Source organism: Rhinoderma darwinii, chromosome 2, assembly GCF_050947455.1.
Source record: "Rhinoderma darwinii isolate aRhiDar2 chromosome 2, aRhiDar2.hap1, whole genome shotgun sequence".
Classification (NCBI taxonomy): Eukaryota; Metazoa; Chordata; class Amphibia; order Anura; family Rhinodermatidae; genus Rhinoderma; species Rhinoderma darwinii.
This window is the reverse complement of record NC_134688.1, coordinates 392304866-392331453: the sequence shown is the minus strand read 5'-3', so window position 1 is coordinate 392331453 and position 26588 is coordinate 392304866. Positions and strand designations below refer to the sequence as shown.

Here is a 26588-nt window from a genome sequence, read left to right as displayed (position 1 = left end):
ATGGTGGTCTTAGGCCATGCATTGACTACCGTAACATGAATAAGGTCACTGTAAGGAACCAGTATCCCCTTCCTTTGATTCCTGATCTCTTTAATCAGGTTCAGGAGGCCCAATGGTTCTCTAAGTTTGATCTACGGGGGGTGTATAACCTTATCCGCATGAAAGAGGGGGATGAGTGGAAGACTGCGTTTAACACGCCCGAAGATCATTTCGAATACCTCGTCATGCCCTTTGGGTTGTGTAATGCTCCCGCGGTCTTCCAGAATTTCATAAATGAGATTTTAAGAGATTACCTGGGGGTATTTCTTGTAGTGTACCTTGATGATATACTTGTGTTTTCCAAGGACTGGTCCTCCCACATTGAGCATGTCCGGAAGGTGCTCCAGGTCCTTCGGGAAAACAAACTGTTTGCGAAGACCGAAAAATGTCTGTTTGGGGTGCAGGAGATAAAATTTTTGGATCAAATCCTCACTCCTCATGAATTCCGCATGGGCCCCGCCAAGGTCCAGGCTGTGGCGGAATGGGTCCAACCTGCCTCCCTGAAGGCGTTACAGTACTTCTTGGGGTTCGCTAATTATTACAGGAGATTTATTGCTAACTTCTCGGTCATCGCTAAGCATCTTACGGACCTCACTCGCAAGGGTGCTGATCTCCTCCGCTGGCCTCCTGAGGCTGTCCAGGCTTTTGAGGTCCTTAAGAAGTGCTTTATCTCGGCCCCGGTGTTGGTTCAGCCCAACCAAATGGAGCCATTTATCGTGGAGGTTGACGCGTCCGAGGTGGGTGTGGGGGCTGTCTCGTCCCAGGGTACCAGGTCCCTCACCCATCTCCGTCCCTGTGCCTACTTCTCCAGGAAGTTTTCGCCCACTGAGAGTAACTATGATATTGGCAACCGCAAACTCTTAGCCATTAAATGGGCATTTGAAGAGTGGCGCCACTTCCTGGAGGGGGCTAGGCACCAGGTAATGGTCCTTACCGACCACAAGAATCTGGTTTTCCTAGAATCTGCCCGGAGGCTAAACCCGAGACAAGCTCGATGAGCGTTATTTTTTACCAGATTCAATTTTTTGGTTACCTATAGGGCTGGGTCTAAAAATATTAAGGCTGATGCACTGTCACGTAGCTTCATGGCCAGCCCTCCTTCGGAGGAAGATCCTGCTTGTATTTTGCCTCCAGGTATAATCATTTCCTCTATTGATTCTGATTTAGTCTCCGAGATTGCGGCTGATCAAGGTTCAGCCCCCGGGAACCTTCCTGAGAATAAGCTGTTTGTTCCCCTGCAATTCTGGCTAAGGGTACTTAGGGAAAATCATGACTCTGCACTATCTGGTCATCCAGGCATCCTGGGTACCAAGCACATCATTGCCAGAAACTATTGGTGGCCTGGGTTGCCTAAAGACGTTAAGGCCTACGTCGCCGCTTGTGAGGTTTGTGCTAGGTCCAAGACTCCCAGGTCCCGACCAGTGGGCTTACTACGTTCTTTGCCCATTCCCCAGAGACCTTGGACCCATATCTCCATGGATTTTATCACCGATTTGCCTCCATCTCAAGGCAAGTCGGTGGTGTGGGTTGTAGTAGACCGCTTCAGTAAGATGTGCCACTTTGTGCCCCTCAAAAAACGACCCAATGCTAAGACGTTAGCTACCTTGTTTGTCAAACACATCCTGCATCTCCATGGGGTCCCTGTCAATATTGTTTCTGACAGAGGGGTACAATTTGTTTCTTTGTTTTGGAGAGCCTTCTGTAAAAAGTTGGAGATTGATCTGTCCTTCTCCTCTGCCTTCCATCCTGAAACTAATGGCCAAACTGAGAGGACTAATCAGTCTCTAGAACAATATTTAAGGTGTTTTATCTCTGACTGTCAATATGATTGGGTCTCATTCATTCCCCTCGCCGAATTTTCCCTTAATAACCGGGGCAGTTCCAACAATCCCGAGGTAGAGGTCGTTCATCGGGAACTGTGCACAGTTTGGGTCCAGCTTCAGAAGAACCTAGAGGCGTCCCAGAGCATACAAAAAACTCAGGCAGATAGAAGACGTTCTGCTAACCCCTTGTTTATGGTCGGGGATTTGGTGTGGCTATCGTCTAAGAACTTACGCCTTAAAATCCCGTCCAAGAAGTTTGCTCCTTGGTTTATAGGGCCGTACAAGGTCATTGAAGTCCTCAATCCTGTCTCCTTCCGACTGGAGTTGCCCCCATCTTTTCGAGTACACGACGTGTTTCATGCCTCCCTCCTTAAACGCTGCTCCCGTCCTTGGCTCCCTCGAGGAAACCTCCTGTCCCCGTTCTCACCCCTGAGGGGGTAGAATTCGAGGTGGCCAAGATTGTGGACAGCAAGATTGTCCAAGGCTCCCTCCAGTACCTGGTCCATTGGAGAGGATACGGGCCTGAGGAGAGGACTTGGGTACCCGCCCGGGATGTTCACGCTGGGGTATTGGTCAGGAGGTTCCACCTTCGTTTCCCCAATAAACCAGGTCCATCTAGAAAGGGTCCGGTGGCCCCTCATAAAAGGAGGGGTACTGTTAAGGATCTGCCAGGCACGGCTTCTGTATCCACGCCGATAGGTAATCAGTCTGCACCTGCTTCTATGTCTGTGAGACTGACTCCATCTTCCACCACTCAGGATGGCAGGCTTAGGAGTGGGAGAGCCTATCACAGCCTGGCCAGACGGAGCTAGCTCCCGCCCTCCGTCTATTTATACCTGCCTTTCCTTTTCCTCCTTGCTTGGGATTCTTCTCTGTTGGTTTCCTGGCCCTGCTGCAGCTTCTTGAACTTCTTGTCCCTGCTTCGTATTGACCCTGGCTTACTGACTACTCTTTTGCTCTGCGTTTGGTATCTCGTACACTCATGGTTTGACTCGGCTCGTTCACTACTCTCCTGCTCTGCGTTTGGCACATCGTACTCTCCTGGTTTGACTCGGCTCATTTACTACTCTTGTTGCTCACGGTGTTGCCGTGGGCAACTGCCTCGTTTCCCTTTGTTCTGTGTTTCCTTATCTGTTGTCTGTCGTGCACTTACTGAGTGTAGGGACCGTCGCCCAGTTGTACCCCGTCGCCTAGGGCGCGTCGTTGCAAGTAGGCAGGGACTGAGTGGCGGGTAGATTAGGGCTCACTTGTCTGTTTCCCTATCCCTGTCATTACAAGATCACTATGTGCAGCCACATACACACACATTATCGTTACGCAAGTGTCATGACAGTGAATAGACATCACTACCAGCCAGGATGTGATGTCTATTCAGAATCCTGACACTTCGGTAACGTTTGTGTGAGATTTACAGCAAGGCAAGCGTAATCTCGTTTTAAATGACAGTTTACAGCGTAATCTGGCGAGATTACGCTTGCCTTGCAGGGGGCGGCCCAGACGAAGGCATTTGCGCCGAAACGCGCGTTGGGGTGGACATCTTGCTGTGCATCTAGTCCTGGACTTACCATGGGTATGTTTAACTATTGCAATTTGTTCCAATATTGTTTCACTTGTTAGCAATGTTTATTTCCTGCCATCTTCATACATATTTGTTACTTTAACTACTCTATATGGCATATGTCCATTTAATGTTGCTTCAAACTGTTGTGGGCAGGACTTAGCGTGTTAAAGAGGGTCTGTCACCAGATTTTGCAACCCCTATCTGCTATTGCAGCAGATCGGCGCTGCAATCTAGATTACAGTAACGTTTTTATTTTTTAAAAACGAGCATTTTTGGCCAAGTTATGACCATTTTTGTATTTATGCAAATGAGGCTTGCAAAAGTCCAAGTGGGCGTGTTTAAAGTAAAAGTCCAACTGGGCGAGTATTATGTGCGTACATCGGGGCGTTTTTACTAATTTTACTAGCTGGGCGTTCTGACGAGAATTATCATCCACTTCTCTTCAGAACACCCAGCTTTTGGCAGTGCAGATCTGTGACGTCACTCACTTCCTGCCCCAGGTCCTGCATCGTGTCGGCCACATCGGCACCAGAGGCTACAGTTGATTCTGCAGCAGCATCAGCGTTTGCAGGTAAGTAGCTACATCGACTTACCTGCAAACACTGATGCTGCTGCAGAATCAACTGTAGCCTCTAGTGCCGATGTGTCCTCGCTCGTCCGACACGATGCAGGACCTGTGAGTGACGTCACAGCGTGATCTCTCGAGAACACGTTGTGTGTCTGCACTGCCAGAAGCTGGGCGTTCTGCAGAGAAGTGGATGATACTTCTCGTCAGAACGCCCAGCTAGTAAAAGTAGTAAAAACGCCCCGATGTACGCACATAATACTCGCCCAGTTGGACTTTTATTTTAAACACACCCACTTGGACTTTTGCAAGCCTCATTTGCTTAAATACAAAAATGGTCATAACTTGGCCAAAAATGCTCGTTACTGTAATCTACATTGCAGCGCCTATCTGCTGCAATAGCAGATAGGGGTTGCAAAATCTGGTGACAGAGCCTCTTTAAGGGTATGTGCACACGCTAGCTGTCATTTACGTGTGAAAAGACAGACTGTTTTCAATAGAAAACAGCTGCTTCGTTTCACACGTAAATGTTCCTCCTCGCATTTTGCGAGGCGTCTGAGACGCTCGTAAATCTTGAGCTGTGCTTCATTGAGTTCAATGAAGAACAGCTCAAATTACGTGGCAAAGAAGTATCCTGCACTTCTTTGCCGAGGCAGTCCATTCACGCATCGTCGTTTGACAGCTGTCAAACGACGACGCGTAAATTACAGGTTGTCTGCACAGTACGTCGGCAAACCCATTCAAATGAATGGGCAGATGTTTGGCGACGTATTGTAGCCCTATTTCCACACGTAAAACGAGGCATAATTCGCCTCGTTTACGTCTGAAAATAGGTCGTGTGAACCCAGCCTAACACTCATGGTGATAGTCTATACAACCAGGCATTTTTTACTCATTTATTCCTTAAACTTATACTACCTGTTTACTTCATGAGCTGCATGGCTTGTATGTCCTTTTAACCTGTTGGTTTATGGATTCGCTTTTTATCATAGTACGTCTATATGTTATTTTCAATAAAGTACTTTTTCAATTTCTTATACTTCTAGTCTATTGGCATCTTCTTTTTTAGGTTATATATTTATTTATAAGGAAATTAGAGTAGGTTTCACCCTTAAAACTTGCATACATAAACATTCTACATATGGTAACATACAGAATCCCAATCTCATCTTTAGTATGTATCTTTAGCCATAAGAAATACAATGTCATCAAGTTTTGTCACGTCCACCTTTGTAACAGCTGAATACAAAGTCATAAACCAGAAGACTTAGGCTATGTTTACACAGAGTGTTTTGACACATTTTTTGATGCGGAAACCGCGTCAAAAAACTCGTCAAATACGGCCCGAAAATGCCTCGCATTGATTTCAATGAGATGCGGATGCGTCTTTTTCCCGCGAGCGGTAAAACCGCCTCGCGGGAAAAGGAAGCGACATGCCCTATCTTCAGGCGTTTACACCTCTGACCTCCCATTGACTTCAATGAGAGGCAGAGAAAGCGTATTTCGCTGCGTTTTATGCCTGCGGCGCTCAATGGCCGCGGGTGAAAAACGCCGCGAAAGTCAGAGTGCAGGGAGAGGAAAATCTGCCTCAAACTTCCAAATGGAATTTTGAGGCAGAAATTCCGCCTGCAAAAAACTCTGTGTGAACATAGCCTAAGGCTATGTTCACACGGAGTATTTTGGGGGAGGAATATCTGCCTCAAAGCTCCAAACGGAATTTTGAGGCAGATATTCCTCCCCCAAAATACTCCGTGTGAATAGCAATGATCGCGCCGTTTTTCGCCCGCGGCCATTGAGCGCCGCGGGCAGAAAACACGCTTTCTCCTGCCTCCCATTGAAGTCAATGGGAGGTCGGAGGCGGAAGCGCCCGAAGATAGGGCATGTCGCTTCTTTTTCCCGCGAGGCAGTTTTACTGCTCGCGGGAAAAAGACGCCGACGCCTCCCATTGAAATCAATGGGAGGCGTTCTCGGGCCGTTTCTGCCGAGTTTTGCGACGCGGTTTCCGCGTCAAAAAACTCGGCAAAAGACCCCGTGTGAACATAGCCTTAGAATAGAATAACCATCCTCCCTGTAGGCTGTTGTTTCAGCAGTTCTGTGAGCTCCAGCGATACCTGTCAATAGCAGTAGATAGTACATAGCACTTTTAGGTTCACACATATAAAGATATTAAAATATTTTTGACAGCCACCTTTTATTAATTTAAAGCTGTCATGCCCATGGCCGCGGGCCGTCAGACTCACTCACCTCCTGTCGGCCGTAGCCATGGATCTGCGAGCGCTGGCCCCAGCCTCCTCCTCAGGAGACGCCAGCGCCCACTTCCGCTTACCTCGGCCGGGTCCCATAAGGTGCACACGCACGCTCGTGCCCGCTCTTAAACGGCCAGTGCGCGCACCTGAGTTGAAGTCAAAATTAGCCCATTAGCACCCAGGACTATAAAGGGGCCCAGCCACTTCCTGCCTTGCCTGAGCGTTGTTGTCCTACCTTAAGTTTGTCTAAGCAAATGGTCTCCTAGTGTTTTCCAGTTTCCAGTGTTTTCCTTCTGCCTGTAACCTGTATCCCGTGCTATCCTGGTCAAGCGCTGTGCTGAGCTGTAGTCGTGTTCTGCTGAGTACCATGCATGTCCTGCTACACCACGCCTGGCGCCTGCCTGCTGCCTGCCTGCTGCTTAGTCCCAGCCGAGCCTGTCTTGCTACTGTCTGAGCTTCAAGCAGGTACACTATATGAACTATAGACTGTGACCTGTGTCCTGTTGGCAAGCTGCCATACCATAAAGGCGGTATGGCCCAGTGGGTCCATGTACCCAACGTGACAGTACGCTCAGGCCATGGACCCCGCTGGTCGATCCAAGACCATGACGACGTCACAAGAGATACGGGCGGATCTGCTAGATCTCCGGTCTCGACAGGACCAACCCCTCCAGGCCTTGAACATTATTGCACGTCGCCTGGAGGTGCAAGCTGCCATTACTCCTACTACACCTCCTGGCAGTACTGATCCTCCGACTACACCTCCTGGCAGTGCTGATCCCCGATTTTCTTTGCCACTTCCTGACCGCTATGATGGAGATGCAAGGACCTGCCGTGGATTTTTGAACCAGTGCCAGATCCACTTCAGCCTGCATGCAAGGGCATTTAAATCTGATGGCGCAAATGTCGCTTTCATCGTCTCTCTCCCCACTGGCAGGGCTCTTGCATGGGTGAATCCTATCTGGGGGAGACAAGGACCAGAGACCCGTGACTCCCAGGGGTTCCTCCGGACATTTCGCATGGTGTTTGAGGAGCCTGGACGAGTCTCGTCTGCAGCCGCTACCTTCCTGAACCTACGCCAGGGAGACACCTCCGTGGGCGAGTACGCCATCCACTTTCACACCCTGGTGGGAGAACTGTTGTGGAACAATGAGGCCCTGGTGGCCACATTCTGGCAGGGACTGTCCCCTAAGATTAAGGACGAGCTAGCCACTTGAGATCTACCGTCTACCCTGGATGACCTCATCTTTCTGGCTGCCCGGATTGATATAAGGATCCGAGAACGGCTCTAAGAAGCTCGTTGGGAGGGAGGACTCCCTAGTCCGGTCCCTACTTTGCAGCAACCCCTGCTGTCCTCAGATGCCGACCCTCCTAAGGAGTCTGTGAGGATGGACCAGTTTAAGCTATCTACCCAGGAGAAAAAACGCAGACGCACCTCGGGATTCTGTCTGTATTGTGGCCTCGGAGGCCATCTTGTGCACCTGTCTCCCCAAAAGCCCCAAAACCCAGGGTTGGTAGGAGAAACAACCTTGGATAAAGAGGGACTTTCGTCTAAATTGTCCATTCCCGTCACCATCATGTCCAGCGAAAAAACGCATCGGTTCTCTGCGTATCTGGCCTCTGGATCCGCTGCTAATTTCATAGAGACCTAGTGGACCTTCTCCAATTGCCCACTACCCCTCTGGAGAGGCCATTTGTGGTTGCATCTGTAAATGGACTACCTCTGCCAGACCCAATTACAGCTGTGACCAAGCCGCTGAGGCTCCAAGTACGTGCTCTCCACTCCGAGCTCCTCTCGTTCTTTGTCTTGTCCAAGGCCGTTAACCCCATGCTGCTGGGTTTGCCTTGGCTCCAACTACATGCCCCAGTCCTGGACTGGAACTCTGGAGAGGTTCTCCAGTGGGGCCCCGAGTGTCTCAACCATTGCCTGACACAGATTCGTTCGACTCAGCCTCCTCTGCCTCGGTTATTGGCAGGATTGCCTGGTCATTATGCTGCATTTTCGGACGTCTTCAGCAAGAATGAACTGGAGATGCTGCCCCCACACTGGATGTATGACTGTTCTATCGAGTTGATTCCTGGTGCATCCCTTCCCGTGGTAGGGTATATCCTCTCTCCTTGCCAGAGACTCTGTCCATGTCCACCTATGTTAAAGAGAACTTGGAGAGGGGCTTCATAAGGAAGTCTTCCTCCCTGGCAGGAGCTGGGTTCTTCTTTGTCAAAAAGAGAGATGGCTCTCTTCGTCCTTGTACAGACTACAGAGATCTCAACCAGATCACGGTGAAGAATAAATATCCGTTGCCACTGATCTCTGAACTGTTTGATCGCATAGGTAGTGCCAGTATTTTTTCTAAACTAGACTTACGTGGGGCTTACAACCTAGTGCGGATTCGCCAGGGTGATGAATGGAAGACTGCATTTAACACCCGTGATGGACACTATGCCCGGCTGACAAGAATATGACGGCCGATGCCTTGTCCAGGTCATTCGAGACAGAGGACACCATGGAAATTCCACAGAATATTATTAACCCGTCTTGCATTGTCTCTGTCAACCCCCTGCAAGTTGGGGACATTCCTCCAGGGAGGTCCTTTGTCTGCCTGGCTGACAGAGGGAGAATCCTCCGCTGGGGACACTGCTCTAGACTGGCAGCCAACGTGGGTACTCGTAAGACCCGAGACTTGATTGCCCGTCATTTCTGATGGCCCACGCTGCCCAAACACATCATGGACTTTGTTTCTTCCTGCTCGGTTTGTGCAGCTAACAAGGTCGCTCACTCCAGACCTGCTGGCCTGCTCCAACTGCTGCCTGTGTCTGATGCTCCCCGGCAGCATATAGCTATGGACTTTGTTACGGACCTGCCTCCTTCTTCGGGATGCAGTACTGTCTGGGTGGTGGTGGACCGATTTTCGAAAAGATGGCTCACTTCGTTCCGGTGACTGCCCTTCCTTCTGCTCCTCAACTGGCCAACCTTTTCATCCAACACATCTTCCGCCTGCACAGCTTGCCCCGGCATATTGTGTCTGATCGGGGGGTCCAGTTCACCTCTAGGTTCTGGAGAGCCCTCTGGGGACTCCTCAATGTGAGATTGGACTTTTCCTCAGCGTACCTTCCTCAGTCCAATGGTCAAGTCAAGAGGATCAATCAGATCTTGGAGAACTACCTATGCCATTTCATCTCCAAGCAGCATGATGACCGGGTACAGCTTTTTCCGTGGGCTGAGTTCTCATATAATAATCACACTAGCGAGTCCACAAGGAATACACCGTTCTTCATTGTCTATGGCCAACACCCACAAATTCCTCTCCCGGTGCCCGTTATGTCCGAGGTACCAGCAGCTGATTCTGCTTTTAGGGACTTCCTGCAGATCTGGCAGCAGACTTGATTCTCCATCCTACTGGCAGTCGACCGCATGAAATGGAAGGCAGACTTGAGTAGAAGAGAACCTCCTCAATTTCTTCCTGGCACGAAGGTCTGGCTGTCCTCTAGGAATATCCGACTGAGGGTGCCATCATACAAATTTGCTCCCAGGTTCCTCGGACCCTTCGAGATCCTGCAGCAGATCAACCCTGTTGCCTTCAAGCTTCAGCTGCCTCCTACCCTCAAGATCCCCAACTCCTTCCATGTCTCCCTCCTGAAGCAGGTGGTTCTGAACCGCTATACTAAGACTCCAGCGGTCCTTCAGACACCTTCGAGGTTAAGGAGATCTTGGACACCAAGAGAGTAAGAGGAAGAACTTTTTATTTGGGGGATTGGAAGGGGTTTGGTCCTGAAGAGAGGTCCAGGGAGCCAGAGGAGAACCTCAATGCTCCTACCCTTCTGAAGAGGTTTCTCTCTCGCTCTGGTCCCAAGAGGAGAAGGCGGAAGAGGGGGGATACTGTCATGCCCATGGTTGCCGGCCGTCAGGCTCACTCACCTCCTGTATCCCGTGCTATCGTGGTCAAGTGCCGTGCTGAGCTGTAGTCATGTTGCTCTGAGTACCACGCCTGTCCTGCTACACCACGCCTGGCACCTGCCTGCTGCCTGCCTGCTGCTTAGTCCCAGCCGAACCTGTCTTGCTACTGTCTGGGCTTCCACAGGTACACTATACGAACTTTAGCGTGTCCTATTCACAAGCTGCCATACCGTCAAGGTGGCACGGCCCAGTGGGTCCACGTATCCAACGTGACAGAAGCCTCCCTCAGCGTGAGGTACGCAGTGTACACCCAATATATCCTTACCACTGACTGGCGCAGCAAAAATCTACTTGAAGTTGCCATTTGGGTCATTTCTCCCGATGCTAATTTAAAGATACAGTGAGCTACCATTCCCTGCCACAAAAAGGTACATTACAGATATGTATACATTATAGAAGAAGCTCTTCTTCTCCAGTCCTTCAAGGATCAGTCCTGTAGGGAAGAGAACAGGCAAACAGAAATCTATACATTTAAAGAGATCGTATCATTTATTTAAACATTCCTCTATGCAGCTTCTCTCTTAAACGTGGGAGGGACTACTTCCTACACCTTACATCTCCCCCCAGCTTTAATTGGTGCCGTCCTTGATACCAGGACGAATAAACAACAGGCTGGACATTCATTACTGGAGCAACTTAAATACAACTCAGGCCCAGCTAATCATCAGCTGGACTCCCACGGACAGTTTATTATGACTTTTTTTCAGGACCAGTTCAGTCCTACCCGAGCTCACTTAGGCCCCTGGTCAGCTTGGACCTTCCGTGGTAGTACCTGCGGGGTGGAAGGTGGAGGATAGTACCCTAGGGCTGAAATGAAGGGTGAGACCATGTCCCTGCTGTTGGATGTTTTGGACACAGTTCCAGTCGGACTCCCGACTACAGTGGCTTTCCAGAGTCTCTGGCCAGATTGGTGATCCCCACCCAAGATATAGTACCTCGGGGGCTTTGCGTGCACTAGTGGCTCGGCTCAATGGGCAAGGTCAACTGCAACTGACCCATATGTAGGTGACAGGCCAGGCCTACAAAATGGCAACAGTCCAGTGGGTGATGGGCTACACAGGTGCTGTCCTCTTCCTCCTCCCATACTTCAGGCCTCCCTCCTGGTCACCAGGCTTGGTCACAGCAGTGGTCAAACAAGCAACGAGGCCCCTGGACCCGGTAGTATACTATCACTTCGCCCACCTGCAGGTTTTGTAGGGGAAATTAATGCCTAGACACGCCTTCCCCAGCAATAACAGCTGATCGCGGGTGTTACAGTAGCTAGACCAATCAGCCATTTTTTTTTTTTTATGGCAAGGTTGTCTTCCTTAGACAACCCCTTGTTGGCTATAATTCTGCATACATTTAATTAGATTAAACGATAATTTATGTGAATCTCTATGTTGTTTTATTCCCTTTTTTTTTATAAAGAAGATGAAACAAGATTACATGGATTTAACAGGTTGGTGGAAGTCTGTTGAGATTTAGAGATTTAGAGATATGCTTTACAGCAGCCTTGTGGCCCATATAAACCTGTAGACTGGAGATGATCATTGACTTCTATGGGAGAATTTTCTAGGCATGCTCTGTGACCTGTGCAGGGAGGGGGAGGAGGGAAGCTGTGTCCATCACCTGTTGTCAATGATTGATCCTGAATTATCTATATAGAGGTGTTAACTTTTATTGTAATCTTACCTGGGATGACTGCTGAGAAGTCATCCCTACAGAACAGGAAGTGTCAGCCTAATGTAAGGCTCAGTGGCCAGAGTGAAAACTGCAAGATTTCAGGATTATTTAAAAAAAAAAAGATAGATAATGACATAGAAAGTTTTAAAAAGTCATTAAAAATTCTTTAAAAAAAACAAAACGTGTTTGCTACCACTGCTGTCCTCCCAGTCAGTATTGTCATTGTGATGTGGAACAAAATAGGCTCAATGTCTAAATCCTGCCAGCCTAATAGCAGCAGTTGGGATATGGTTATTAATGTGGATCAGAAATTTGATTGGAATTTTGTTAGAAAATGTTTTGCATAGTTCTCAATAGAACTTCAAAAACGCATGGAATAACACTTGTACAAAATGACACAAAATAAAAAGCCACTGAAAACGTTTGTAAAATAACGGCATTAAAAGATTTCCTCAAATGCTTTAAAATTGTCTCTATGGAAATTGTGATCATGGCACTGCACGTAAAAACTGTGATAGAAGTTTTTACATGCAATCTTTTTTTTGTGTTTTTTTCCCAATTTCCACAAAAGTAATAGTAAACTTATTTGAAGTCTTAGCACTTACTAGATTTGAATCGTTTTTGTCATTGTTTGGATTTCTTGACGTATACTTGAAATAACAGCTGTCTAATTGGGTGCTCTAGGAAATATGTCAACTTTTTTGCACCAGAACCACACATTAAAGTCTAAAAGCTACTCCTGTAAAGTCCTGAACTTCACATAATCACATTTAGCTTCCTGCCAAAGGAGAAACAGATCTCCTGTCAAATTGGTCCTTGCAGCTCTGTAATAGCTAGGGGAACGTGTGTAACCATTGGGTAATAATGCTAAAGGAAGGGATGTAAACATTGGGTAATAATGCTAGAGGAAAGTATGTAATAAGCATTGAGTAATAATGCTAGAGGAAACTATGTTATCATTGGGTCACCTGGGATTGACACTAATGTAAACCGAGTAGAATTAACAAATGGAAAGGTCCTGCACATTTAATTCCTTTCTTCTTGTCTGTTATCCAGATTGCTCTACTTTTTCCACAGTAACACAATGATCACTAACTACTCTTCCACTCTGAAGCTCCTTTAGGCCATATTCAGACATGGCGGAATTTTTCTGCTGAAAATGTTGCTGCAGATTCTTTGCAAATTTGCAGCAACATTTTCATATTTGACAGGTAATTCAGACGTTGTGGATATCCCAGCAGACTTGCTGCAGATTTCAGACTTTGCAATGCAAATGCTGAAATCCGCAGTGAAATTCCGCTTCTTCTCCGTAACATAATGAGCATGCCGCAGAGGGAAAATTATGCACCGCAGCCTAAATTCCACACAGTTATTTTCCGCAACGTCTGAACTAAGCTTCTTAAAAATGTATAGAAACAAATGTAAAAAACGGCTGCTGCAGAATTCCACTGCGGACTGTCCACAGCGGAATTCAACAGCAATTCCGCCACATCTGAATGTGCCCTTAGGGCATGGCCACACGTAGCGGAATTCTTCCGCAACTGTCCGCATCAATGCCGCACAGAATCTGCGTTGCAGATTCTGTGGCGGATCTGCCCAAAATGGGCATTAAATTGATGCGGACTAGCCATTGCGTATTGAGGTGAAAGTACTTCCCTTCTCTCTATCAGTGCAGGATAGAGAGAAGGGACAGCACTTTCCCTAGTGAAAGTAAAAGAATTTCATACTTACCGGCCGTTGTCTTGGTGACGCGTCCCTATTTCGGCATCCAGGCCGACCTCCCTGGATGACGCGGCAGTCCATGTGACCGCTGCAGCCTGTGATTGGCTGCAGCCATCACTTAGACTGAAACATCATCCTGGGAAACCGGACTGGAGGAAGAAGCAGGGATTTCTCGGTAAGTTTGAACTTCTATTTTTTTTTACAGGTTGCTGTATATTGTGATCGGTAGTCACTGTCCAGGGTGCAGAAACAGTTACTGCCGATCGCTTAACTCTTTCAGCACCCTGGACAGTAACTATTTACTGACGTCGCCTAGCAACGCTCCCGTAATTACGGGTGCACACACGTAGTCATTCGTAATTATGGGTGCACACACGTAGTCACCCGTAATTATGGGTGCACACACGTAGTCACCCATAATTACGGGAGCCCCATTGACTTCCTCAGTCTGGCTGTAGACCTAGAAATACATAGGTCCAGCCAGAATGAAGAAATGTCATGTTAAAAAACCAATACGCTCCGCAGCACACATAACATCTACATTACATCTGCGGACTTCATTGCGGGACTTAAAATCATATGCTGCGGACACCAAATTCCGCACCGCAGCCTATGCTCCGCAGCGGAATTGTCCGCAACGTGCAAACGAACCCAACCACAAAGCTGTGGAGGGCAATGGAGAAACGGGTCCGCTGCGGATTTCCGCTGCGGAGTGTCCGCAGCGGAATTCCAGAGCAAATCCGCTACGTGTGGCCATGCCCATACAGGGTTATTCCCATCTAAGGAATTTATGGCATAGCCACGTGATCTCCTATCTCCAGATACGTGGTCACCCAATCCTCTGATGAGGTGGCCGCCGGGCACCAAATTCAGGTGTTTATTTAATGGAGATATGGCTCTGCATGCATGTAGCTCTCTATTAATTCCTATGGGAGTTACAGAAACAGCCAAGCCTGCTTGGACGGATCGTACTAGAGATAGGTACAGGTCCCAGAGCTGGCACCCACATTTATTGGACATTTATAGCATATGCCATGGATATGCCATAAATGTCTTAGTTGGGACTACCTCTTTAACACCAGAGGCTCACTGGATACAAAACCTCTGAGTCACCAATGACAGTACACAAGACCAGTGGATCACCAGCAACTGTGCACTGAAAATTAGGCCTCATGTACACTTCATCACCGTTTTCACAGCCGTTTTTCACGGATCCGTGTGTCCGTGATTGTATCAGTGTGGTTCCCGTGTACACTTCCGTGTTTCCTAAAAGAGGAAACAATTCCATTCCTTCTATTGTGAGTGCCACGCATGGTACTCACTGTACAGCAGTAGTCACTGTCCAGGGTGCTGAAAGAGTTACGATCAGTGCAGGATAGAGAGAAGGGGCTGCACTGATTGGCAGTAACTCTTTCAGCACCCTGGACAGTGACTACTGCTGGACAGTGAGTACTATGTGTGGCGCTCACAATATCGATTTCTAATGTTTCCTTCAACAACCCGCAACAAAAAAAAGTTTATACTTACCCAGAACTCCGTGCTTCTTCCTCCAGTCCGGCCTCCTGGGATAACCAATCACAGGATGCAGCGGTCACATGGACTGCCGCGTCATCTAGGGAGGTCGGACTGGATGTCTAAAGAGGGACACGTCACCAAGACAATGGCCGGGGTACGTATGAACTTCTTTTTCTTTCTATCGCTGCGTTCCGCTGCGGAAATTCTGCACGAAAGGGCTGCCCCTTCTCTCTATCCAGCACTGATAGAGAGAAGAGTCTGCCAATCAGAGCTGGATAGAGAGAAGAGGCTGGTGATCAGTGCTGGATAGAGAGAAGGGGCAGCACTGATCAGCAGCCTCTTCTATCTATCAGTGCTGGATAGAGAGAAGGGGCTGCCAATTGCAATATCTCTCTCTACGTGTACGAACACAAGCCATGAATAAGGACGCAGAAGGCGTCTGAAACGCGTAGGCTACCTACTTCATTGAAACCTCTCTGCACTCCAGGACATCTTCATTCTCATTTCTGATCCTGTTTTAAATCGACAAAATTAAACCTTGGAAATAGTTTCCTTTTAATCCTCAACAGCGCTGGATCCAACCCCTCCTCTCTATTGCATCTCTCTACGTGTACTTCTGCCCGCCCGGCCATTGCTAGGCAACGGCTCTGTCACACACGGACGGCACACGGATGCCTTCCGTGTGCCTTCAGTTTTTTTGACGGACCCATTGACTTGTATGGGCCACACGGTCACGGAATCTCGGACCAAAGTAGGACATGCTCTACTGTTGTTGGGACGGAAAAACGGGACCGTCAAAAAAACTGAAGTGTGCATGGCCCCATTGAAATGAATGGGTCAGGGTGCTAGACGTCCAAAAAACGGCTAGCATGCTGAAGTAAAAATCGGAAGTGGGCATGAGGCCTTAATGCTAGAAACTATACTAGAGGATCATCAGGTCTGGTAGCCTATATCACTGGCTCACTGACACAAATCCACTGAGCCACCATAAATTTGTCTCAACTCCATTGTCCAAGGTCACTGGGATGTAAAACTATACAACTTATCTTAATAATTAGAGACTAAAAGAAACAATTACATGAAAAAAAGAACTTTAACTGTGTATATGGCACAATGAGCAACATACTAGCTGGTGACAGGAGTTTTTAGTGGTGACTTGAAGCAGGATAGTCATTTTAACATAGTTGCAGGCCGCTAATGCTGTCTGATTTGAACATGTAATATATAAATATTGAAAACTTGAAAAAGCCTTCATAGAGAAGGTGAAACGTTGCAGTGGATGCTGGATGAATAAACCAGAGTTTTTTTGAGTGCTGCTTCTATCTCTCTTTTTTGGGTAATATATAAATATAATGCCCACACCATAAACAGTATGTATAGGTGTATTTAGGATTATGTTAAGGGTAAGGTGTTGAGTATAGACAAAAATGCTTAACCACACACCTGTCAGTTACAGTCCTCATTGAAAAAAAGTCCCCCATTAATGTGCCAGCCACAATGCCTCATAATGGTGCCAAAAAACCAGTATATTGTTTTCCCTCTTCCCCCATTTCTCACATACTTACATACCTATGGGAGCATGTATGCCTACACTGGTTTATAGACAGCAGGGACAAGAGTTGGTCTCTGCTGCCTGCTTTCACTTGACCACTAACTTTCTGAGTTCAGGACGGTGTGTGTCCACTGTTTTTTGCCCAGCCGGGCATCTAGAGCACAAATCCTGGACGCCCAGTAGACAAAGGAGGGGTTCACACTTTAACCTCCTCTTGTGTACAGCTCTATCTCCACACACAATAATTATAGATGTGTGTCAGTATATGTAGACATGACATATATGCATACATATATACATATATATATACATATATATGTATATATATATATATATATATATGTATATATATATATATATATGTATATATATATGTATAGACATGACAAATCTTCATGTGCTCGTTTCTAGCAGATTTAACATCAGATAATATCCTAACAGTTGTTTTTTTAAATCTCAGCCAGTCTGCAGCCGTTAAGCATCTTTCTTACTACCCCTGTTTAGAAATAATATCAGAAATATATGGCCAACATTTATAAATTCTGATTATTGCACTGTACACTGTTTATATTTTATACTTATCTTATACTGAAAAATATGGATTTCCTCGTGTTGACTATAACAAATATATTTCACAAACAAATCACAGACCAAGACCAGCTTTAAGGGGTACTCTGCCTAGACAAACACATCAACTTATAGCATAAATTTTTTGGTTATCTGTTTTAATTTCTTCCATTGCTTTGCATCCATGCTATTAGTCCCTTGTTTAACACGCTGCTTGCATAAAAAGTGCAAAAATGCAGAAGTTTAACTTAAAAAAAATACAGTAATTGGAAACTTAGCAAGGCAGCAATGTAGAATTTAACAGAAATATGAGAAAAGAAACATAGAGAGTAGAGAGCCACTGAAAAGAGCAATTCTCAATGTCGTATAATGTTTTGTTTTGCTGCCTCTCCCGGCGTTAATAGAACATCTTCGGGGGACCCGTTATGTGTTGAGGGGTTATACAAACCATCCCTTTAACTCAGTGACTTGTCATAATTCACATAGAGAACACAAATTAATGAAGCTTTTGTGAAGGAAGAAAGGATTGGTATTTTCTCAGAAATCAGGTAAAAGCTTTCGAGAAACTCTTTTGTTATGAGAGTCACCACAACATACGTATAACTGTAGGCAACATTTAGCACGTTGTAAGCAAAAATTCACAATTCCACAGAATGTATAACCCTGAGGGCATTTCTATCACATTATATGTTCAATTAGGTTTTAAAGGCACCAAATTAGGAAAGTCAACGGTCCACCCTCCCTGAACTCAAGCAGACATCATCATGGACGTTACTGCCATAACTTTCTTTTGATGGGACGGGAGGCACTTTGTACCCTCTGACTATGGTATTAAAATGTCTTTCTTTTGGAATTTATACATAGATTTTTATTAATAGATTCATTGTGTTGCTGCTGCAAGTGTCAGTCTTGTTTCATAACTGAATATTAGCACAAACATTGTACATTATTCAATGAGTTATTTATTGCTATGAGGTGTTGCTTTTGTGGCAATGTGTAAATGCAAACCTGTTGGATAATATGACATGTTTGAGGGTCATTGGCACATTTTTTTCTGAAATTGTTGGTCCTTTTTTTAAAATGAAGAATTGTTAAATTATATTAGGTTTAATATAATTATAAATCTGATTACTATTAAAAATATTGGATAACTGTGTGTTCTTGTAAGGCCATGTTCACATCTGCACTATAATATTCCATTAAAGAGGCTCTGTCACCAGATTTTGCAACCCCTATCTGCTATTGCAGCAGATAGGCGCTGCAATGTTGATTACAGTAACGTTTTTATTTTTAAAAAACGAGCATTTTTGGCCAAGTTATGACCATTTTTGTAGTTATGCAAATGAGGCTTGCAAAAGTCCAAGTGGGTGTGTTTAAAAGTAAAAGTACAACTGGGCGTGTATTATGTGCGTACATCGGGGCGTTTTTAATACTTTTACTAGCTGGGCGTTCTGACAAGAAGTATCATCCACTTCTCTTCAGAACGCCCAGCTTCTGGCAGTGCAGACACAGCCGTGTTCTCGAGAGATCACGCTGTGACGTCACTCACAGGTCCTGCATCGTGTCAGACGAGCGAGGACACCGGCACCAGAGGCTTCAGTTGATTCTGCAGCAGCATCGGCGTTAGCAGGTAAGTCGATGTAGCTACTTACCTGCAAACGCTGATGCTGCTGCAGAATCAACTGTAGCCTCTGGTGCTGATGTGTCCTCGCTCGTCTGACACGATGCAGGACCTGTGAGTGACGACACAGCGTGATCTCTCGAGAATACACTGTGTCTGCACTGCCAGAAGCTGGGCGTTCTGAAGAGAAGTGGATGATACTTCTCATCAGAGCGCCCAGCTAGTAAAAGTATTAAAAACGCCCCAATGTACGCACATAATACACGCCCAGTTGGACTTTTACTTTTAAACACACCCACTTGGACTTTTGCAAGCCTCATTTGCATAACTAAAAAAATGGTCATAACTTGTTTTTTTAAAAATAAAAACGTTACTGTAATCTACATTGCAGCGCCTATCTGCTGCAATAACAGATAGGGGTTGCAAAATCTGGTGACAGAGCCTCTTTAAGGTTCCTTTGGGGTTTCCATCACTTTTGACAACAAGAAAAACACAGCATGAAGCGCTTTTTCTGATGTCACAATTACAGAAAACTCAAATGACACCATTGAAGGTCAAGTGGATACGCTGGTCGATATTCAGATCCGCCATGCAATAGATCTGGCACAGGGTCAAGGCTGCCATTAAAAACAGAAGCCATAACGCCAGTGTGTACAGAGCCTAAACGTCATTTTTAGTATGACTGAATATTTACAAAACTGTACACTTATTAGCAAACCTGCCTTATGGCTTCAGTTTGTAAAGGAAACCAGTACTTCACAAGCATTGTGAAATTACATCTGGAGGTTGCCACAGATTGGGGGTTGTAAAAGATTAGAAAAACATGGCTCCTTATTTCCAGAAACAGCTCCAAACCTGTATATGGGTAGTGTCTGGTGTCGCAGCTCAGCTTTATTGTAATGAATGGCACTGAGCTGTAATACCACACACATCCTGTGGACAGGTGTGGCACTGTTTTAGAAAACAGCATGTTTTTCTAATCTTGTAATGGCTGTAAGGTCTGCACAGTGATAACATCATTAACACATTATGCTTTAGGGCAATTTAGGTTTACCTGCAAAGTCAGAATGTCATATGTTGTCATAGCTGTTTATTGTAGTCTGGTCTCCAAGTGTTTCATGAATTGACCTTTGTTAGCATCTGTATTTCTTTTCAAATATAAGATTTGAGCTTAAAGTATAACCGGCACATGTAAAGGCCTGGGTGTCTGGACTGGCCTATTCTTGCCTTAGGAGCAGTGACCAATCTTATCGAAAACATATTTTGTAACCTCTGCATGATTCAGACATTCGAGGGCAAAGGCATTATTTTTGAATGGGGGCTTCAAAGTGCAATGGTTGCCCTGACAAAGATGGCAAAACTCAATTACACTACATCACATTGCACTCAATATGGCAACATTCTACATGCGGTACATCACCCATTTATACATTTTTTACATAGGGTGGTTAAGGGGTGATTAATAGTATTTCTGTAATAATGCAAGCACCGCAGCAGCAAAATGGATGATATTTAAAAAAAATCTTATCTACACACTGTAAAAAAAATATGCATAGTAAATAAAATGCATAAATTGACCTGCGGTGAAGCTATTGTAAATCCACAGTATGTCAAGTTATGCTCTAAATTCACTGCGCATTTATTGCAGAGTTTCCCCAATCAGTTTAATGGGGGAAGTCAAATTCCGCAACAAATGCCAATGTTTGAAGAATTTTTGTGATAACGCTTCGTATTTGCAGCAAATACCGCAAGGTAAAAAAAATATAGTTATCTGTCGTGACACTGCTATAGCTATCCATCCCTGCAATTCCAGCTGCTCTGTGTCCAAGCTGCTTCCTGTGATGACATTTCATTACATGTGACCCCTGCATCCAATTCCAGGCTGTAGCGTTCAGATGTGATAAAACGTCCTCACAGGAGGTCGCCTGGACACAAGCGCGTCCAGAGGAGCAGGGATACGTTGCTATGGCAACGCCCTGAGAGGTAAGCAGAGGACTTTTTTATCTTTCTAGTGGACGTTTTCTACAAAGAAAAGTCGGCCCAAATATACGCACACCATGTGGTGCAAATATTCAGCCAGATTTCCCTGTGTGTTCTGGGTCGTATACGCTGCAGACTTTTCCATAGTGCATACACCCTGTGTGAACATACCCCAGGGGTGAAGAAAAGGTTAATATTGATATCTATTATCCATGATGGTCTAGGGCAGGGGTCAGGAACCTTTTTGGCTAAGAGAGCCGTAAACGCCACATATTTTGAAATATAATTCCGCGAGAGCCGTACAATATGTTTAAAGGGCCATTGACAGATCAATCGCTCCAATGTTCACTTAGTACAGCAAGGAATGCTCCTCCCTGCTGTATAAAGCCACAACTGGACTGAAACAATGGTAATTAGCAGTAAAAAAATTAAATAAATAACTTACATTGTGAGCTTGCGATGCATGACATCAGTCCAGCAGTCTGGCTTCTTCTTTTTCCTGCGCATGACTGGAAGCTGGCATTCTTCCCACCTGATGTTGAGAGAATGCCAGCTTTGAGGCATTCGCAGAAGAAAGAAGCTGGAATGTTGGACATGTCACACAACGCATTGTCAGTTATGTCAATTATCTATTTTATTATTTTACAGCGAATTATTGTTTAGGTCCAGCGGTGGCTTAGTGCAGCAGAGAGGAACACTCCTTTGTGTACTAAGTGACCGCTGGAGCAATTGTATCTGTCAGTGGCCCTTTTAAAAGTGTTGGTCTTACAGAAAATGAACAAAAAAGAGAGGCTCAGACCCATAGGGAACTAAAGCATTTACTACTTAAAGTGGTACATACAAGCAGGCACACCCAGCGTAATAAATAATTGAACTTTATTAAATAGTCTCACTGTACATAAAGTGCACACATTGACTTGTATTTAATTTTAAAGAACAACAAATCTCCGAACTCTTTTTTTTATAACATAATAACGTTTTAATGCTGTTGCTAACCAACGACGAATAGAATACTTCCTACCGTTAACGTCCAAGGGAGACACAAGGGAGGAGGCAGATGCCGCTTCACTAGGGGACGCAGGTGCGTGCTTGCAGACGGCGCGGCTATGCAGGGAGTTATGGGAAATGTAGTCCATGCTCCCTGCCGCTCACCACTGCCGCCAATGCTTATCAGGCCATCAAAGAACTACCAATATCAGCGTGCACCGCGGCCTGATGGAGCGCGGTGCACGGGCTGATGGAGCGCGGTGCATGCATCCTTCCCATAGACAGGTAGGAGCCCTGTCTGCGAGCCAGATACGGCCATCAAAAGAGCCATATCTGGCTCGCGAGCCATAGGTTCCCGACCCCTGGTCTAGGGTGACTATAAGTTAATATCTAGTATCACTAGTAGTCTAGGGTGGTTTAGCCACAAACATTTATCAGTCTCTGTGACCTTCACCTACGTATGTGCAGAACAAGGGTCCCTGTGAGGCTGAGAATGAATGAAGAGGTGGTCGTGCATGTGCACCACTCTCTCCATTCACTTTTATGGGAGTTACGGAAAAAGTCGAACAAGTGTAATCCTGTGGAGAAGTCTTAGATAAAAATACCCCTTTGATCCACAAGTCGTTCGTTTTGAACATATTGAACCATTTAGGCGATTTGTGAAGTTTGATTTCATGAAAAAAAAATGATCAAGGCAGATCAGTGGACAAATTTATTTATTTCTATTTTCATTAATATATAAGTGCAATAGTTTGCTGTAATCATAAGACATAGCACAGAAAAAAAAAAAACCGCATGGATGGGTCCTTATTTTGTCTTCTGTCAACTGAGTAACCAGTCTCTTATAAAACCTTATCATGACCTGTCTTTCATAACTTCAGGCGGATTCCCAGTTATTAGATTATTTAATACATTAGATATTTACTTATTTATTATAGAAAAGTAGATATTCATACTTTTGCTGTGTTTGTTTTTTTCAACTGAACACAGCTGACTATTTGCAGTAACTATTTTTACCTATATACTGAATGTTACAAAAGAAGCCAGCAGCATAGAGGGACTTTTTACACAATCATCAAAACAATGCTCTGAACTAATTTTAGTGTATGAAAGCAGCTGCCAGCATCTAGTCACCTACTTCTGGTTTTGTAGTAGAAATGATCTTGCTTCTGCTTGAGAAAAAGATAACCCCTTCAGATGTGGGAAATGTACGCACTTCTCCTTACTAAGGCCTCATGCACAGGGCCGGCCTTTGGCTAGATGGTGCCCCGTATGAAATTACCTTTCGGCGCCCAACACCATCATAAAAAAATGGTAGAATGCCCTATATAGTGGCCCACACAGTATAATGCCCCCTTAGTGCTATATACACACACACACACACACACACACACACACACACACACACACACACACACACACACACACACACACACACACACACATTATAATGCCCCTTTAGTGACCTCCTCCTTGTAGACAGTGCCATACAGCCCCCACCTCCTTCTTGTAGACAGTGCCATACATCCCCCACCTATCCCTTGTAGACAGTACATACATCCCCCACCTCCCCCTTGTAGACAGTGCCATGCATCCCCCCACCTCCCCTTGTAGACAGTGCCATACAACCCCCACCTCCCCCTTGTAGACAGTGCCATACAGCCCCCCACCTCCCCCTTGTATACAGTGCCCCCCAAACAAAAAATTCCACTCACCTAGGCCCGTTCCCACGATGAACTGAGCTGTTCCACAACGCCAACACGGGATCCTTGCGTAGGCCAGCGTGATCCTGTAGCCTATGTGAGACAGTGACAGGTAAAGTCATTGAGGGAAGGTACATTTCCCCTAGAATCCTGTCATATGTATCCTAGGCTCCAGGGAATGAGTAGTTCTTGCAATAGAAAGCTCTAGCTTTCCAATCTCGGCTTAAGGAAAAGCCGGAAAAAGGGCCTGGAGTTGGATTGGAGAAGAGCAGGGCGGGTTCCCCAATCCCTAGTCCATCTCTGTTTGTAGCACAAGGCTGCTGCTCAATTAGCTGCACCTGTAGCCTGTGTATAAAAAGGTGCAGACACAGTGTGTGTGAGTCTCACCCCTGACTCAGACTGGAGACTACTAAGGCTGGAGTAGCCTGTATTCTATGTGAGTAAAGACCTGTGTTACTTTGTGTCCAGTGCCTGGTAGGAAGGCACTCGGTATAGTTAGCTAATATCTTGTTTAGTTAGTGCTCAGACGAGCAGGATTTATTTTGTATTTTGCCTTGTTGTACAAGAGGCTGGTTCTTTGACAAGAATAAAAACACAGGCAAAGCCCTGTTATGACTTTTAATGCACGGTGTCCCTGTCTCTGGCTACAAAGAAACCGCTGTACCAACCTCTCCTGATGCTAAACCCACACATATGGTGGCCGATGCGGGCGCGGTCTTAAAGAAACATACACCTATTTAAAAGTCATGTACCTTCCCTCAATGACTTTACCTGTCACTGTCTCACACCTAGTACAGAGTTTCCCAACCTTTTCAGACTCTATGCACCCCATGAAAAAAAAATCCTCAGGGAACCCCTACCAAAAATTGTTTAGAGAAAGACAGAAAATGGCTAAAAACAAGCACCACACTCTTAGGCTATTCCTTCAGGAATTTTGAGGCAGATTTTGAATTGACAGCGTTATTTGACGGGTTTTTTTTTTATGCATTTTTTTAAGCCGTTGAAGCTAATGCAAAAGACACAGGCAAAAAAGCACTCCAAATGAGCGTCACAGGTATTTTCTGCCTCCTATTAATTTCAATTGGCGGTCAGAGGTGGAAACCACTTTAAGACCATCAGCCCCCCACTCACAGTAAAATAACCATCAGCCCGCCACTCACAGTAATATAACCATCAGCCCAGCACTCACAGTAAAATAACGATCAGCCCCCCACTCACAGTAAAATGACCATCAGCCCGCCCCTTGTAGATAGTGACACAGAGCCCCTTGTAGGTAGAGCCACACAGCCCCTAGTAGGTAGTGCCACACAGCCCCCTTGTAGGTAGTGCTACACAGCCCCCTTGTAGGTAGTGCCACACAGCACCCGTGCAGGTAGTGCCACACAGCCCCCTTGCAGGTAGTGCCACACAGCCCCCTGTAGGTAGTGCCACACAGCCCCCATGTAGGTAGTGCCACACAGCTCCCTTGTAGGCAGTGCCACATAGCCCCCTTGTAGGTAGTGCCACACAGCCCCCTTGTAGGTAGTGCCACACATCCCACTGTACGTAGTGCCACACAGCTCCCTTGTGGGTAGTGCCACACAGGACCTTTGTAGGTAGTGACAGACACGCCCTTGTAGGTAGTGCAACACAGCCCCCTTGTAGATAGCATCTACCCTTCCTGTAGATAGCGCCTCTGTAGCTCCCTGAAGGAGTGGAATCCCGCTGTGGCCAGGGATTCCGTTCCAGGACAGAGCACTTGACGTCTCTGTCCATATATACAGTGACATCAGGGGCAACTCCTGAAGCGGAATTTCCATCCAGTGGTCGGTGATTCGGCTCCAGGAGAAGCCCCCTATTGAATGCGGAGTCGCTACCTCTGTAGCAGCCACAGCGGCTGCTAGCGGCGAGCCGGCCATAGGGGCCCGTCCATTTTGCGGCATGGGCCTCCTAATGCTCGTGTCGCCGCTTGCACCCGCTATAAGAGAAGAAGCGCCTCGATGGAAAGGCAGCTGCCGAGTCGCCGGGCCCGGCTTCTGAAACACAAGAAGGGGAAAGAAGCCAGCGCAGCGCCCCTTCCACCTGCTGGAGTGATGCGCCCTGTGCAATGGCACAGGTTGCACACCCCTAAGGTCGGCCCTGCTCATGCACACTTCCATTCGCCACCGTACGCCCGCTAACGATGGATCCGTGAAACACAAACCGCACACAGATGGCTTTCGTGTGCAGTCTGTTGTTTCAACGAACCAAATGAATGAAAAAGCCGAGACTGTTCCGTCAAAAACGGACAGGAATAGGACCAGGTCCTATTTTTGTCGAAACGGTCACACGGTTTCGTTAAAACAACGGAACTGTCCATGGCCCTATAGAAATGAATGTGGAAGTGAAACATATTCAGAAATATCTATTTTATTAGTAGAAAATCAACTAATTTATATTGATTAAGGCGCTTGTCTCATTAAAGATATTAATGGCATATCTCTAGGTTATGTTATCAATGTCTGATCGGTGTCTGACCGCTGTTACCCCAGTCGTTCACTAAATAAAATGGCAGCAGTGCTAGGAAAGCACCATGCAGCTTTAACTTCTGTCATTTACACTTGATTTTTTACAGAGAACACTTTGGTTGGCCACTGACAATATCCACTGAGCACTGCTGCTATTATTTGTCTATTTAGAATCCATGTGGCAGTTACATTCTGTAGATAATACTGTTTCATACAATATATTTACCTTTTCTTTATATCACTAATTATACAGGGATACGTTTAATTCCATGATATCGCTATCTTAATAAACAGATTTGCTATTCAGAAATCTAGATGGGAGTGTGAGCAACCATGTGATCTGAAGCCTTGTTCACATGTTGTTTTTGCTATATATTCTGCAAATGCACTGGGAAAGTTGTCAGACGTATCTATATGGCCACAAGTGAATGCCAAAAGAGTGTCAGTTGGGCATACACTTGGTCATTATGCGCTAGAATAAAAAAAAATTACTGTATAGGAAAGTGTAGTCTGCTACGCTTTTCTATACAGAGGCATACAGTAAAAAAAACGTATACTGCGCAGTATACTTTTTTTTTTACAATGAGAGTCAATGGCAATG

At 45.9% G+C, this 26588-nt stretch overlaps 1 protein-coding gene across 2 annotated transcripts in view; it reads right to left on the bottom strand.

The window, feature by feature from the left end:
- P2RY8 (P2Y receptor family member 8) overlaps positions 1-26588 on the bottom strand; it is a 61675-nt gene that overhangs the window by 22193 nt on the left and 12894 nt on the right. Inside the window, exon 1 of one of the 2 annotated variants that reach the window (XM_075850778.1) lies at positions 21257-21340. The exons of the other annotated variant lie outside the window; for it this stretch is intronic. The gene's annotated coding sequence lies outside the window, so the exon portion shown is untranslated. Of the gene's footprint in view, positions 1-21256; positions 21341-26588 lie in introns of those variants that run through there. 2 annotated transcript variants of the gene reach the window in all.